The sequence below is a fragment of the Scardinius erythrophthalmus genome (assembly GCF_964197995.2).
Source record: "Scardinius erythrophthalmus genome assembly, chromosome: 2".
Lineage (NCBI taxonomy): Eukaryota > Metazoa > Chordata > Actinopteri > Cypriniformes > Leuciscidae > Scardinius > Scardinius erythrophthalmus.
The window spans coordinates 62,841,336-62,857,847 of NC_138222.1; the positions used below are offsets into that span (position 1 = coordinate 62,841,336).

Here is a 16,512-nt window from a genome sequence, read left to right on the forward strand (position 1 = left end):
GAAGCGGGTCGGGTACAATATTTTCTTTTTCGTTTTTTGCGGTCCGAGTTGCGGGCGGGTTAGTTGAAAACGTCGGTCGGGTGCGGTTTGTTTATACATTGACCCGCGCATCACTGTTAGTGGAGTATTAGGACAGTATTAGTGGAGTACCAGTAGAGTATTAGTGGAGTACCAGTAGAGTACTAGTGGCGTATTAGGAGAGTATTAGTGGAGTATTAGGAGAGTATCAGTAGAGTATTAGTGGAGTATTAGTGGAGTACCAGTAGAGTAATAGTGGAGTATTAGGGGAGTGTAGCGAGCAGGACGTGGCCGAGGGCCGTGAAAGAGCGGCACGAGGCCGGTGGCGTGATTACTCTGATGAGCGACACCTGCGCGACGCACCGGTCTCGTATCTCTCACGGAGGAGTGGAAGCATAAAGGAGGAGCAACGACAGTGAAGAGGGAGAGAGGAACAGGCCTGATTTTATGTTGTGTTTTGTTTCTGTTTTGAACTAATATCTGATAACTCTTTATAGTGATGCTCCTCAACAGACATTCACTGACTATAAGTAACTTTGCTACTGAACGATTGCAAATTTAGGAATCTCTTTCAAATATGCTTCCTTACATAAACATCATGGTGAAGAATACTGATTTTAGCATTTGAGTTTTTAATTTAGATTTCAATATAAACTGGGAAAGTTTAGCAGCTGTTATGATGATTGTATCAAGAAATTCCTGCCGGTCCTGTTCTCTAAATGGGTCTATTGCTGAGACTCTCACCCTCACCCTTTGTCTGTATGCATTTCCTGACCATTGGGCTCAATGTACAGCTGTGCTTTTGTCTCTATGATAATGTTAATGTATGGGTGATCTAGTCAGGCTGATTGGATCACTGTTATGCTGATGATATCAGAGCTGCGGAAATTCTGGTAACGAGCTGACGCCTATATTTTTGACGCCTAAGATACCATGTAAAGTTATGTTAGATTAGACTGTCTCGATGATGATGAACTACAGACTACAGACGTGGAAGAATAAATCTGTTCTGCTTATAAGATCCATCTCAAGTCTCCTGGTTTTTGCTTCGATGAAGGAATAAATAAGTTCCCAACACTACTAATTCTCTACTAATACTCTACTAATACTCTAATATTCTACTAATACTCTACTAATACTCTACTAATACTCTAATATTCTACTAATACTCTAATACTCTACTAATACTCTACTAATACTCTAATATTCTACTAATACTCTAATACTCTACTAATACTCTACTAATACTCTAATATTCTACTAATACTCTAATACTCTAATACTCTACTAATACTCTAATATTCTACTAATACTCTAATACTCTACTAATACTCTACTAATACTCTAATATTCTACTAATACTCTAATACTCTACTAATACTCTACTAATTCTCTACTAATACTCTAATATTCTACTAATACTCTACTAATACTCTACTAATACTCTGATACTCTACTAATACTCTACTAATACTCTAATACTCTACTAATACTCTACTAATACTCTAATACTCTACTAATTCTCTACTAATACTCTAATACTCTACTAATACTCTAATACTCTACTAATACTCTAATACTCTACTAATTCTCTACTAATACTCTAATACTCTACTAATACTCTAATACTCTACTAATACTCTAATACTCTACTAATACTCAACTAATACTCTAATACTCTACTAATACTCTAATACTACTCTACTAATACTATAATACTCTACTAATACTGTAATGAGAGCTAGTAGACATGTTGCACAATTATCATATTTCTGATATTCTGAATTTTATTGACCTTGTTAAAATAATCACCATTTTATAGATTTTTCCGAGTCCCTGTGCTTATTGAAATGAAATATTTTAAGTTAACTTAGTTTTCTACCCAGTTATATGCATTAGTGTGTTTTTTAGTTGTATTTAATGTAAATGTATCTTAAAGCTGTTGATATCAGACTAATAAGCATGTTTCATCACAGCTGTTTAATGTCCACCAGATGAAGCTCGAGAGCAGGAGAGACAAACTCCACAGCTAACAGAACCTTTCCCAAACATTGTTCTGCTTATGGGAACATTACAATGTCCAGTTTTCTTAATGTTAGAGGAACGTTTTTTTAAGGTTAGAATGATGTTCCTGAAACATTCTTTAAACTATATTTTTATTAACAACTCAACCTTTTACACTGTAAATTCCTCTTCAAAAACGTTACTGATTAATATATGAATGTATTAAATAATAATGGAGAACTTTATTATGACATTATATGCATGTTGGTTTTAATCTGTTTGATATGGTGAAAAAGTCCAATTAGGGATGTTAACCGATGACCGTTTGACCGATGATTGACCGCATCAACGTTAACCGGTCAAAATTGTCGGTAGTCGGTTAAAAAAAAAAAAAAAGTGATCTCTAAATTAGGCTATTATAGACAGTGGACTAAACGCTACTACAGTTAGTAATCTCATTCCAAGATCTTTTTGTGTGAAGTGAACAAATCCCTCACACTCAATTTTTCATAACTCGCCTGTTTGTTTAATAAACCAATAAAAACATTTGGCGCGAGGTCACTGCGTTTGGGTTCGCGCGCTCACAAGGTTTGCGAAAAGTAAAGGCTAAACACTCGAGGTTAGAGCCAGGGCAGACGACAGGATGAAGCGTGCAAAGAAAAGTAGTGTGTGGGACCATTTCACCAAAAAGAATGACACAGATGTAAGTTGCAACTTGTGTGATACAGTGCTTGATTTCAGTGGTAACAGATAAGGTGATGATGATCATCATCTTTCTTTATTATTGTTAGCACTAACTTACCTCAAACTAAAGCGGCGTCTCTTCGGAGTTGTCATTTTCTTAAATGAGCCGCGGCAATGTTTCAAATGAGCTTCTAATGCTAGACAAACGCCTTTATTTTCAACGCGATCACCTTGTACCAAAACCATTTCTAAACTAAGGAGCCATTTATCCTCCGTTTACATACAAGCTCTTCGGCGCCGCGTTTGCGGGACTCATGTTTGCAGGCGCGGCTCGAAATGGCTGTTATTTCAAAATGTTATTTCAAATAGCGTATATTTTAAACTAATCGGTTAACCGGTTTCAACCGGCTAATGAGGCTCGGTGGTCGGTCAAGAATTTTTTTAGTTTTCGCCATCCCTAAGTCCAATACAAGTCAGTTATTAAATCATGAATAAAAAAGACCAAAAACATTTTCAGTAAACCAACCCTTACACCAAGAACCGTTACAATATTGAATATATTGTAAACAAAAATGTGTTTCTTTTAGCTGCATTTGTTTCAAATACCTTCCTATATGCTTACTTATAATAGATCACAGTTTGGTGAATATGTTGGTGAGATCAGATGTACATTTATTTTGTAATAGATATTTTGGTATTCTACATCTACATCAGTTGGGAAAGCATGATTATAGTTTTTATTTTACATTACATTACAAAACAGTAACATATACAACAAAAAGAGCAATTAAAATGAATGCCTGAATAATTTCACAATAAATAAACAGAATCAAAACTCCAAAGTAAGTGGTTCATTAAAAAAGACAAATAGAGTTTATCCAAGGTCATTGAAAACCAGAAAAATGACAATCAAACAGTTGCTCATCAAAAAATAAAATGAAATCTTTCAAAAACCTTTGTGAAAGTTTGAGTGTGAGAATGTGTGAGTTTCTAGCCCTGAAATCATCAGATCTACAGTAGACAATCCCAGAATATGTAAACTTCTATAACTCAGAATTCACTGCTTTCAAAGACTAAACACTTTCTGCAGGATTTTATACATCATTAAATGCATACATTTTAAAAGATTTCAGTTTAGAGTATTATTGATAATAATACCAGACAGATCAGTTCAATCATTTCTAAACATATTTTAACCTAATTTGTCAATATATTCTTTGGCATCTTTAATTTAATTCAGAGTCTTCTGGAATTGATCCCTTGCTTTTTCCATCTGAGGAATAATTTCCTGAGTTTCTGATATGATTTCTTCTGCTTTTGACTGGTTTTGTACTGTGATTTTGTAATGATCAAGCTTTTGTAATAGAGTATCGATTGTGCCATTTAGTTGTTTCATCTGCTGAAGCTCTTTCATTCCATTAAATGTTTGTATCAGATGGTCAATCTTTGACTTTGTTAAAGTCAAATCCGAACCCAGTGTGTTTGTGATTCCTTTTGCTGATCCTACCAATCTTCTCACAGTAGTTTTCTCTTGCACAGATTTAAGTTCATCCTTGATGCCATTCAGTTCCTTTATTTTATAAGTGAGAGTTTTATGATTTCTGTCAAATTCTGTGTTCAGTCCCTTAATACTTTGTTGCAATTCGTTTACACGTCTCCTGAAATATATAGAAAATAAAATAAAAATCATAAGTAGACAGCACTGGATATTTGTTTCCTCTGTTTTATGGTTTAACAGCCAAAGGGCACATATTCTATTAACCATTATGCACATTGTAATTGTCATGCTGTACTTTTGCACTATAGCAAACTAACAACACTATAAAACTCCACAATAAAGGCTCCTTTGTTAACATTAGTTCATTCATTGGCTAATAGAGGCTGTGTTCTAGTTTGTATGTCCTTCTCTTGATAACTTCTCTCCGTCTCAGATGTACATCATTGCTAACGTTACACCAGTGTCCTTTACTGGCAGAACCTGCGCTAGTTCAACTCACTCAACTAGAATCATTTGTTTTATGCATCGTTTATGCTTGGGGTGTTGAATAAAATATTATAACAATGCACTGATCATAATGATGATAATAATAGCATGATCTATGTAAAAACAGTCGGCTTAAAGTATCTACAAGTATTATATTATTATCTCATAAGTTAATTCATATATAGAGTTGTGTGTGTGTAAATTAAATGTGAACACAATCATGTTCTGTTGTGGTTTAAGGAGCTGCTGAATACAGTATAAGTTACACTGTCCATATAAACTTCCCTCCTCCACTTCACGAGGAACTATTCATTTTAAAAATGTTGAAATTAACTAAGATTAATAAAATGCTGTAATAATAGTTAATGTTAACTAATGTAGTTTATTAATGTTAGCAAATGAAACCTTATTGTAAATGTACTCGTATGGATAATAATCAGTTGATTATAAAGTTAATAAAGATAAAGTCAAAGCTTTGAACAAGAAACACTTACTGATACATCTCGTCTGCTTGAATCACTTCACCTGTATCAGACATTAAGCATTTTCAAATATTACTCAAATAATTAATAACTAACAATATATATAATGCTGTGATAGAAGTATTGTAGTATCCTGGAGTAACCACTAGGTGTCGTGTTTGTATTACAAGTGTGTGTGTGTTCTGACCTGTTGAAGAAGATCCCCCCATGTCTGTTGCTGTAACTGCTGTAAACAGAAATAAAGTGATAACTTTAACTCAATGTATGTCATAGTCTGATTTATAGTGACGATACTACAAGTATGTAATGATTTTATGTATTTATTGAAGTTGAATGTCACATTCTTTGTTCTGTGTTCCTGCAAGGATCAATGCAGAGGTGGGAGACTCGAGTCATATGACTTGACTCGAGTCAGACTTGGGTTGCAATTTTCTGGACTTGAGACTTACTTGACTAGATCTCTGAAAAGACTCGACTTGACTTTAGACTTGCTCCTTGTGACTTTAGACTTGACTCGGACTTGTGCCTTGTGGAAAATAATTTTTTTCAACTATTGTGATTTTTTTTTATTTTTTTTTACGGAAACTCGTTTTCCCTCCTCTGCGGCTGTCAATCACTCTCCATTCAGTATTCAAACAGCGCGCGCACCTCTTCCGGTTGGATGCACGGTGAAACTCTCTCCAATATGATATATTCACAATATAATGCATGATCTGTAGATAAAAGGCTGTGGATTTGCATAAAATGACTTTATTTTGTTGGAGTTTGTTGCTGTTTTTAAACGACTCACTACCGTGTGCTTGTATCACACACATCACAAGGACTATGAATCGGCATCAAACGCAGAATAACTGGAATTTAAAACTGTGAAACAAATGAGCAATAAACTGTTGGACAGATATACACTAGGATTTGTGCGCTCGACATTTCTTCTACTTTCTACTTTCTACTTTTAAATGTGCACTTGTGCAGCGCAGCGCTGAACACTGTGACTCCATGTTGCTTTGAGCACATCATTCTGCACCCGCGATGCGCATACGCGCTTTGTGCGCTCTGTTTTGAAGTGTTTCATATTATCATGGTTTTGCGCACTGAAAGATTATTAAAAGCCTATATTTTTTTCCACCGGACAAAATTGCGCTTGTTAACTCATGATTTCTGTTCTGTGCGTCTGTGCGCAACAATCTTGCACTTCTATCTACTCCTCAACCAGACCACCTAGAGACTTCGGGTTTTCGGCATTATGTTAAGGAAGGTCTAATCTCGGGAACGCACAAAAAAAATCCAGGAAAAGATTTACTATCTCTTAGTGTTGTGATCCCATGAGGTGAGAAAATTGCACTAAAACACTCACTGAGTTTTTATTACTTGTTTTTTATACCTAGCCTGCTCAATACATTTAAAATAAGCATAATTTAATTGTATATTATTTCTGTGTAGTGTAGGCTATATAAATATATACACTTCTGAATTCTTGACATTAATATATAAATATAAAATTGTGAAATGTATGATTGCCTGATTGAATTTTATAAGAGTACTAATAGTAATTTGTTTTTATTAACGTTTAGTTTTGATAAAATTACTGTGCAGATTTTTTCAAGAATTACTTTTTGCTGCTGATTTTTACACTCATTAAGTTTAATAAAAATACATAATACATTTATGCAGTGTTGGGGTAGTTACTCAAAAAAAGTAATTAGTTACTAGTTACTTCTGTAAATTGTAATGAGATTACTTTACTAGTTACTGCATTTGAAAAGTAACTTCACTACTTATTACTTTACTTTCCCATTTCTTAATTTACCCTGTAGATACGGACAAACATCATAGCCCTATCATCACTTAGCCTGTCCAAATAGTGTTTATAAATGTAGCCTATACAAAATGGCATGTAAAATATGAAAGAATAATATACATGTCTGCACAAAGAAATATGCCTCACTGTAAAATCCACAAACAACAGGATAAAGGACAAATGTCTGCGGTGGTAGACACATAATCAGGGCTGGACTGGGACAAAAAAAAAAAAATCGGCATTTTGGCCATAATAATAATAGCACACTAATATACATATATTGTAAAACAAAAGCACTGAAAAATAAAGGAAACTTTCATAATTAGTTTTGTACTAATTTCTATACTTGAAAGAGATATAAGCACATAATCTTTTATTTTGACGGAAAACATGGTTTACAAACGCGTCTCATTAAATTTATAGTAAATTACGGTAATCGTCAACTATGCAGATGTGGAAATAATGTATTACTGGGTAATGGGTTCCTACACTCATGACATTCCATACACAAAAGATAAATATATTTGAAATATATTTTCAGAGTATATTTTAGAATATATGCAAATATTTCAAATTGGCCCAATAAATATATTTCACACTTAACATCATATATTTTAGTTGTATTTCAGAATATATTTCAATGTATTTGGAATATATGCCACATATATTTTGACACTTTTGGGGATCCAAACAGAAAAAAAGTACATTGAAATATATTCTGAAATATAACAAAAATATATGATGTTAAGTGTGAAATATATTTATTGGGCCAATTTCAAATATTTGCATATATTCCAAAATATACTCTGAAAATATATTTCAAATATATTTATCTTTTGTGTATGGGATAGCCTAAGTGTTTTGAAAGTAACTGTTAGTTCTGCTTACCGCAGGCTTTCTCATCTCTGTCCTGATCCTCCTCACTATCCTCATCATCAGCCACAGGAGCTGATGAAGGTCCTGCTGCTGCAGAAAACATTTTGACACATTTTACAGCGTCTGCTTGAAGGGGCTGTGTCTATTTTTCACGCTATTTCTCTGCACATTCCTTGCGTTTCTTCTCCATCTCTCAGACTATTTTGACAGATACACACTGACACACGTGCACGCTCGATCAAAGCCCAAAGGGGGAGGTGTTTAAAGATGTGATTGGACCAGCCCAGTGTCAATCAAGAAAAGATCCAATGGGCCACGGTGTTTCATGGACCGGTCAGCTATCAGGAAAAAAAAACAAACTGACACAGACTTTTTTAACTAATGCATTACACCGGCACGCACTTACTTAACCCAGCGCCACCAATTAAGCAAAACGAATGGGCCGCCGATGTACGAGTTTTATGGTCCGTTAAGAAGAAGAAAAAAAAAGAAGAGATGTCGACCCAAAAGGCACGTCCGCCCACTGGGAATCTCCCGGTAGTCCCGATGGCCAGTAACTTGCTGCCTGGGCATACAAAGTGCATTTCACGCGAATATGTTTGTCCTTTCGAGCAATAAACTGAAAGTGATGTGAATATTGCCACTGGCCGGACCCCCCTGTCTCCGTCTCCATTTCCCGCTCCCCTTCGCACCAGCAGCTACGTCACTCAAATCGATCTCTATGACAACGGTGCACGCGCGCGCACACACACATACACAGACAGACATGCACGCAGCACAAACAGATCAGGGGCCTCATTTATAAAACTGTGCGTAGGAACCTTACTAAAAGTGTACGTACGCACACAAGCCAAAAATGGCGTACGCAAAAAAATATTCAGACTTATAAAACCGTGCGTACGCCAGAACCTGCGCAGAATTCACTTTATAAATCCCAGTCAGCGGAAGATTGTGCGTACATGCGTCTCCACTCGAAATAACCATATATGGAGCTTACAACGCCTAGTTTTACTATGCAGATCCTCATCTACATATCATTTGCATATGATTATTCATCCACGTGATAACTTAAACGTTATCACGTGGATGAATAATCATATGCAAATAAACGGTACAAGAAACATTACATTAATACAAATCAAGTAGTTGTCTATCCTTGCCTTGATTTTGAATAGCCTACATAAATCAAATAGTGTAAAATACATTTCAGAGAAAGTTTTTCTCAATCTTTTTCACTTGCCGAATTGTATTTTTAATTGATTTATATTTTTGATGGAAACAGATAGGCCTTGGGCATTATTTGCACGAAACTATTTTCTCAGACAATCTGGAATTATCATGATAAGCAGTTATCTCTGTGGTTAAAACATTAAAGCACGCCACAGGAAAAGTGTTCAAAAACAATCGCATCCACAACAAATATTTCTAATGATTGAATTTAAAAAAAATGTTGTAACTTCAGTAATGATTTCATGTTTAAGTGTTTAACTCCATTAATTTGAATGGCATATTTAATATAAATGTTTATATCAGAAGTATTTTATTTATTTAAACTGTTATTTGCGTCAGTTAAACGGCTCAACACGCTCGCTGCCGCGGACATTTAAGAAGGAATGGATATTTGCTTCAAGTGACAGGCTTGGTGATTGAAATTGTATTTGTATAATCTTTCTGTATATGTTTAATTTTCTTTAGATTTTCTGTATAAAAGTGACCAAAAATACATTTAACTCCAGCTCACCATCGGTGTCGCCAAAGTGCTCCATCTCCAAAATGTGCGTACGCATGGGTCATAGTTTGCGTGCAGGTGCGCAAATTTTCCCGTCAAGTTTTTCTTTATAAATCCCACCTTTTGCGCAGGAACTGGCGTACGCATGTTTTCAGCCCCGTTTTGTGCGTACGCAAGCTTTATAAATGAGGCCCCAGAGCTTTACACGCAGGCAAAAATGGCTTGGGTAACGCAGGAAAGCGCGTTCCTATAGTCTAGTAAAGTAGTGTAGTTACCGATATTTTTAGTGTAATGCGTTACTTTATTTCGTTACCCAAAAAAGTAATATCGTTACTGTAATTCGTTACTTTGTAACTCGTTACCCCCAACACTGCATTTATGTAATATTTAAAGGTGTTAACTGTAATCTTACACTGCAAAATAATAACTTAAAAAGGATTAAATTCATCACAATTATGTAAGTATCTGGAAATTTGCAGCGGGGCGAGGGCTTCGATAACCTCTCTCTTTTTTGACCATACATGTGTTTGCATCCCTGGACACTTATAGGTATTATTACCATATGTTGAGATGGGGGCATGTGACAATGTTCACTCCATGTTTACACAGATACAGATAGAAATGATCCAGTTTAACAGCTGTAGCTCTGACTCCTCCTGAGAAGGGAACATCAGCACATTCTACTGTCTGAAAAACTTACAATAATATGAAATTCCCAGATATATGTTCTTAGTTCTTTTTAAGCGTGTTCACGTTGGCCTAATTGGATTAAATTGAAATTTTGAATGTTTTTGTTTAGTTTACACTTTCATAGGGGACATCACAGCAAAATAACTATATGTAGGGCTAGCACAAGATGGGAAAAGTTTTATTACCGGTAATTATTGTTTACTTGTGTTCATTTAATTTATTTTTATTTTAGAGCATTTAAAGTGCTTCTTAACGATATTTTATTTATTACACACAAGTTAATTTATTTATTTTTGTAACCCATCAACCCTCTGTGTCTAAATAAGTAATAAAAGTCCCAGAGTTAAAAAATGTGTAAAACGAGCCTGTGTGTGACTTGGTATGACTTGATGACTAAGTTGCGACTTGACTTGACTTGACTTGACAAAGAGTATGACTTGACTTGACTTGACTTGACTTGACCCTTACAACAGAATGACTTGACTTGACTTTGACTTGCAATGTTAAGACTTGGACTTGACTTGAGACTTGCATTTAGTGACTTACTCCCACTTCTGGATCAATGCATAAAATATTTTCACTGCTTGTACAATTGTCGATGACAACGCTATCTCACGACCAATTCGTACGAGTGTGTGAGGTGGCTAATTCATAGGATTGGGAAACTCGTAACATATGTATGATTTAGCAAAAATCTTACAAATTCGTACGAGTGAGGTTGTATGAATTCGTACAATTATCCACCTCGTAAAATTCATACAAATTGCTGTAAGATCAGGTTGGTCAATGACATGACAATAAAGTAAAGGAAATCTCATCAATGTTAGAAAATTAAAGAATTTCAATTTAATTAATCCATGATGCCAAGATAAAAGCCATGGCTCATAAACTGCTAAATTAAATGAAGACTCACGCTGGACTGAAGGATGATGTCAAACACTGTGATCAGAGACACTGCTTGATAAGGTCACCAGTCTGTGTGTGTGTTCAGATCTGTCAAACACACTGAGGAAAATCACCATGAGAAAAACATCTACAATTCAAAAGTTATCAATCTTTATTTCACCTGCTGAAGCAACAAGATGTAACAAGCAACGGCACACCCACTGTACATGAGCCAACGAGCCTTCATCACACATCATCTCACACCCTGATGAAGAGTCATTGGCCCAACATGTAGGTGTGCCGCTTGTCACCTGTTTTTAAAATCTAAGCCATGAAAGAATAAAGTTTTTTTTATATTTTCTAAAATTACTTGAGTGCCTTGGATTGTTTTTTCTTAAAACCATCCCTAAACCCAAAGAGCACCGAGATACTGAAGTTACACAGCACTTCTTTATTTAAAACCACACACTGTCTGTACGATTTCAAAATCATCAATCAGTTTTCTTTCCAAATCATTTGTTGTTTTTGAAAAGATCCTATTAGTTTATCTTTTTGAATTAAAATGTTTGTATTGAACTAATCAATTAACTAAATTAATTCATGCAGAAAAATGTGTGAGATTTAGTCAGTTTTATTGAAGTCGCATAATTTCTAAAAACTACACTAGTGAAATAAATAAACAACTAAAATATATAATCATCTGTGTGTAATAGGAATATAATCATAATTTGCTATAAATAAAGAAGTATGAATATTCTTGCCCACCTGGAGTGAGTGAAGAGCGTCTGAAGAGGGATTCGCTCTGACTGAAATACTGCTCATATTTATATGCTCCGTTTATTTATTTATTTTACCAAGAGTTTCGTTTCAAAATGAGTTTACAAGGAACAAAAGACTTTCACATCTCTATAATGGTTATAATGGCTATTGCGAAACTATCCGGTTCCTCTTTTGCCTTTGGGTGATTGTCTGGAAACTGTTTTTTTTTTTTTTCACTTTATGCCAAGTTTTCCCAGAAACGCTGCTTTTCCAGCAAACTCCTTCAGTGTGTCCTGAAATATCCTGGTAGTTTTTCTTATTATACTGATGAATATCAGTGTGTCTGATCTGATCTTGTTTTGTTGTTGTTGCAAGTCAAGTCTTGTCACCTTTATTTATATAGAGCTTTTTACAAATCCGCTTTACAGTAATAACATGAAATTAATGCAACAATGATTGTTTGGGTGTGAGCTTTGAGGGAAGCATCCGTTGTTAGCGTTACGCGGCGACAAGAAGCCCCCAGCACTGGGCCTTGGGCGAGGAACCAAGGTTTCTTCCGCATGACTAAGGCACGTCAGCATCGCCACATGACCTTGATCATGCAAAACGGATTTCCGCTTGGAGAAAACCCCTTGGTCCTGAGCCACCACTGCAGGGGTCTCATGTACAGGAGGCCAAAAGTTATTACGTTGGACGCAGCTGCCATGAGACCCAACACTCTCTGAAACTGTTTCACAGTGAGTGACTGACCTAGCTTTACCCCAATCACAGATGAGAGAATTGATGATATACGAGCAGGGGACAGTTGTGCCTGCATCGTCGTCGAATCCCAAACCACACCTAGAAAAGTGGTCCTCTGAGACTGGAGGAGCAAACTCTTCTTGACGTTGAGCCTCAACCCCAACTTTCTTATATGAGACAGAACAACATCTCGATGCCGAACTGCCATCTGCTCGGATTGAGCTAATATCAACCAATCGTCGATGGCGTTCAACACGCGAATGCCCTGGAGTCTCAGTGGAGCCAGAGCTACATCCACGCATTTCGTGAAAGTACGGGTTGATAAACCTAGGCTGAAGGGTAGAACCCGATACTGGTATGCTTCGCCCCCGAAAGCGAACCTCAGGAACTTCCTGTGATGAGGATGGATGGCTACATGGAAATACGCGTCCTTCATGTCTATCGTCACAAACCAGTCCTCGGAACGAATCTGTGACACGATCTGTTTGAGTGTAAGCATCTTGAACCTGAGTTTCTGAACCCTGCGGTTTAGTTGGTGCAGGTCTAGAATAGGACGCAACCCCCCATCCTTTTTTGGAACAATAAAGTAACGGCTGTAAAACCCTGACTCCCTGCTGGGAGTAGAAACCCTTTCTATAGCCTCCTTTTGAAGAAGAGTCTGTACTACTTGCTCCACAACCAGAGCCTGCTCAGTGTCCACCACCATAGGGAGGACCCCTAGAAATCTGGGCGGTCAAGAACCGAACTGAATTCTGTAACCCTTTTCTATTGTGAGCAGGACCCAGGGAGTTATATTTGGCAGTAGCTTCCACGCTGCCAGAAAATCTACTAAGGGAACCAGTATCTCGAGACTGGCCTCTGGTTTTGGTCGAGCAGCCACTTTAACTGTGAACCAGAAGGGAACAACCAGCCTACTGATTTGGCCGTCTTCTTGGTGGGCCAAAGAGACAAATCTGTTGCAAATTTCGGTTGGCCACTCGATATTTAGTTTAGCGACAGCTTGAGTCACAACCTCCATAAGCTCCTCATAAGCAGGGATATGAGGCGGTGAATCCTCAAAATCCCCTGCATCAATGCTTACAACATCCAGATTCTCAGAACTGGATAATTATAGGACTGGTACCTCGCCTCGGGGAGAAGAAACCGCATTGCGTGCTTGGGCATGCTCAACTCCCAAACAAGCTACACACAGTCTGCGTGTGTCCCCACACTTAAGGAAACGAGGGCAAGGGGACAGCACAGTTTAAACTATATATATATATATATATATATATATAGAGAGAGAGAGAGAGAGAGAGAGAGAGAGAGAGAGAGAGTGATTGTGCAATGACAAAACAACACCAAATAGACAGAGACAGTATCACTTGCTGAAGACAGAAGCTAGCACGGTCTGTTTTCAGGTGTGCTTTATAGTTTCCTGGTCTGTGATGTCACCCAGCTATGACGTCTAGTCACACCATTGGACTGATTCTACACGTGCTTCATGACGCAGCTTGAGTTCCCTTGAAAAGGGAAGTTAATTTGACCTCATTTACCTCACTGTTTTCTGATAAAAGAAAACCTCTGCTGTAATGTGAGAGTTTTTAGCCCTGAAAGCAGCAGATGTACAGTAGAAAATCCCAGAATATGTAAACTTCTATAATTTAGAATTCACTGCTTTCAAAGACTGCACATTTTCTGCATGATTTTATACATCATTAAATGCATACATTTGTAAATATTTCGGTTTAGAGTGCTCTGCTTTGACTGTATTATTGATAATAATACCTGACAGATCAGTTCAATAATTTCTAAACCGTTTTTTTACTTTTTTGTTAATATATTCTTTGGCACTTTTAGTTTCATTCACAGTCTCCTGAAATTGAGCAGCTGTTTCTCTCATCTGATTAATACATTTCAGAGTTTTTGATTTGATTTATTCTGCTTTTGTCTCTTTTGCTGAAAATATGTTACTGTAATGATCAAGATCAACTGATAGAGATGGGATTGTTTCAGTTAGTTGCTCAACAAGTTTGAGAGTTTTGCCAATTCTTGCGGTTTTCACAGATCTTATTCTTGTCAGTATTTTCTTATTTTGAATAGAATCCACCTTCTCCATCTGCTGAAGCTCTTTTGTGTTATAAATTGTACTCAGATGTTGAATCATTGGGATGGTTCTATATGGACATGTTTTATGATCTTCACAATAGTCTTGATCATGTTAGATGCTTCACCTGTTCCTCCAGCCATTCCCAATGTTAAAATTGATAAGGTCTGACGTGCTAGCCATCCCAAAATGCCCTCTGTAGTTTTCTTGTGCATGGATTCAAGTTCATCAGTGATGTCATTCAGCTCCTTTATTTTATCAATGAAAGTTTGATGATTTCTGTCAAATTCTGATTTCAGTCCCTTAATGCTTTGTTTCAATTTGAAACAAATCAAATCACAGAGCTTCTTCAGCCTGAGCTTCTTGCCTAACCAGTCTGAGCTTCTTGGCTAACCAGCCTGATCCCTCAGCCAAGATGGCCGCCGGCTCACCGCTTGAGCCCTCAGCCAAGATAACCACGCCGATACCGATTCCTGTTCCCTGTTCTGTTCCTAGACCTGTTCCTGCCCTAAGGACTGTCCATATTCCCAGACCTGTTCCTGTCCTTAGACCTGTTCCTGCCCCAAGGACTGTCCATATTCCTAGACCTGTTCCAGTCCCCATTCCAGAGTCTCGTCCCGCCGAGACCGCCCGTCCAGAGTTTCGTCCTTCCGAGACTGCCCTTCCAGAGTCTCGTTCCACTGAGACCACCCTTCCTGAGTCTTCTGTCCCCGAGCCTGAATCTGTCCCCGAGCCTGAATCTTTCCCTGAGCCTGGATCTGTTCCTGAGCCTGGATCTGTTCCTGAGCCTGGATCTGAGCCTGAGCCTGAATCTGTGCCTGAGCCTGAAACTGTGCTTGAGCCTGAATCTGTGCTTGAGCCTGAGCCTGAATCCGTGCCTGAATATGTGCCTGAGCCTGAATCTGTTCCTGAGCCTGAATCGGTTCCTGAGTCTGCTCACGAGCCTGAGCCCGAGTTTTTTCCCGAATCTGAGTCTGTTCCCAAGCTGGAATCTGTTCCAGAACCTATGCCTGAGCCCAGTTCCTGAATTCCCACCCAGCCTCCCTCTCCCACCTCCTCCCATCTACCACCTCTCAACTTTTCTTCCTGTCAGCCCCTCAGCTCCTCAAACCACCTTCGGAGAGCTGAGGTCGCCGTGGGTCTGCCAGCCTGCAGCTCCAGCCTGGTGGATCCCCGGTCTCCGTCTCCAACCTCCACGACCAAGACTCTACCTCGGCCTTTCAATCCATCAGCTTAACCTTGGCTCCTACCTCCCTCATCTCCACCGTGGCCCATCAGTCCACCAGCTCCACTCGGGCTCCTTCGTCCCTCTGGCTCAGCCTTGGATGTTCGTCAGCCTGCCCTCGCATCGGGACTACACTCCTCTGGCTGCACCACGTCCCTTCGTCTCTCTGGCTCCGTAGGGCTCCTCACTCCCTCCAGCTCCACCTTGGTCCTCTGTCGCTCCGGCTCCACCGTGGCCTTCTGGATCCCCACCTGCTCTGCCCCCATCAGTCGGCCCCCTGGAGTAGTCATCCCTGCCTCCACCATGGCTCCTCCCTCCGTCGGCTCCGCCCTGACCGCCTGTACAGCCTGCTCTGCCCTGGTCCCTCCTGCCTTCTGTCTGCCCTTCACCTGCTCTTCACATGCACAACATCAGGAAGATCAGGCCTTTCCTAACTGAACATGCAACACAAATTCTTGTCCAGGCCCTGGTCATATCTAGGCTTGACTAATGCAATGCTCTTCTGGCTGGACTTCCATCATGTGCATCTAAACCTCTACAAATGATTCATT

General features: G+C 38.3%; 1 long non-coding RNA gene across 1 annotated transcript; it reads right to left on the bottom strand.

Annotated features, from left to right (window-relative positions):
* Positions 1-3,416: 3,416 nt before the first annotated feature.
* LOC308707813 lies at positions 3,417-11,590 on the bottom strand. The gene is made up of 4 exons (XR_014032221.1): positions 11,179-11,590; positions 5,360-5,398; positions 5,185-5,215; positions 3,417-4,364 (listed from the first exon to the last, which is right to left on the bottom strand). It is a non-coding gene; the product is annotated as an uncharacterized lncRNA (long non-coding RNA).
* Positions 11,591-16,512: the final 4,922 nt, after the last annotated feature.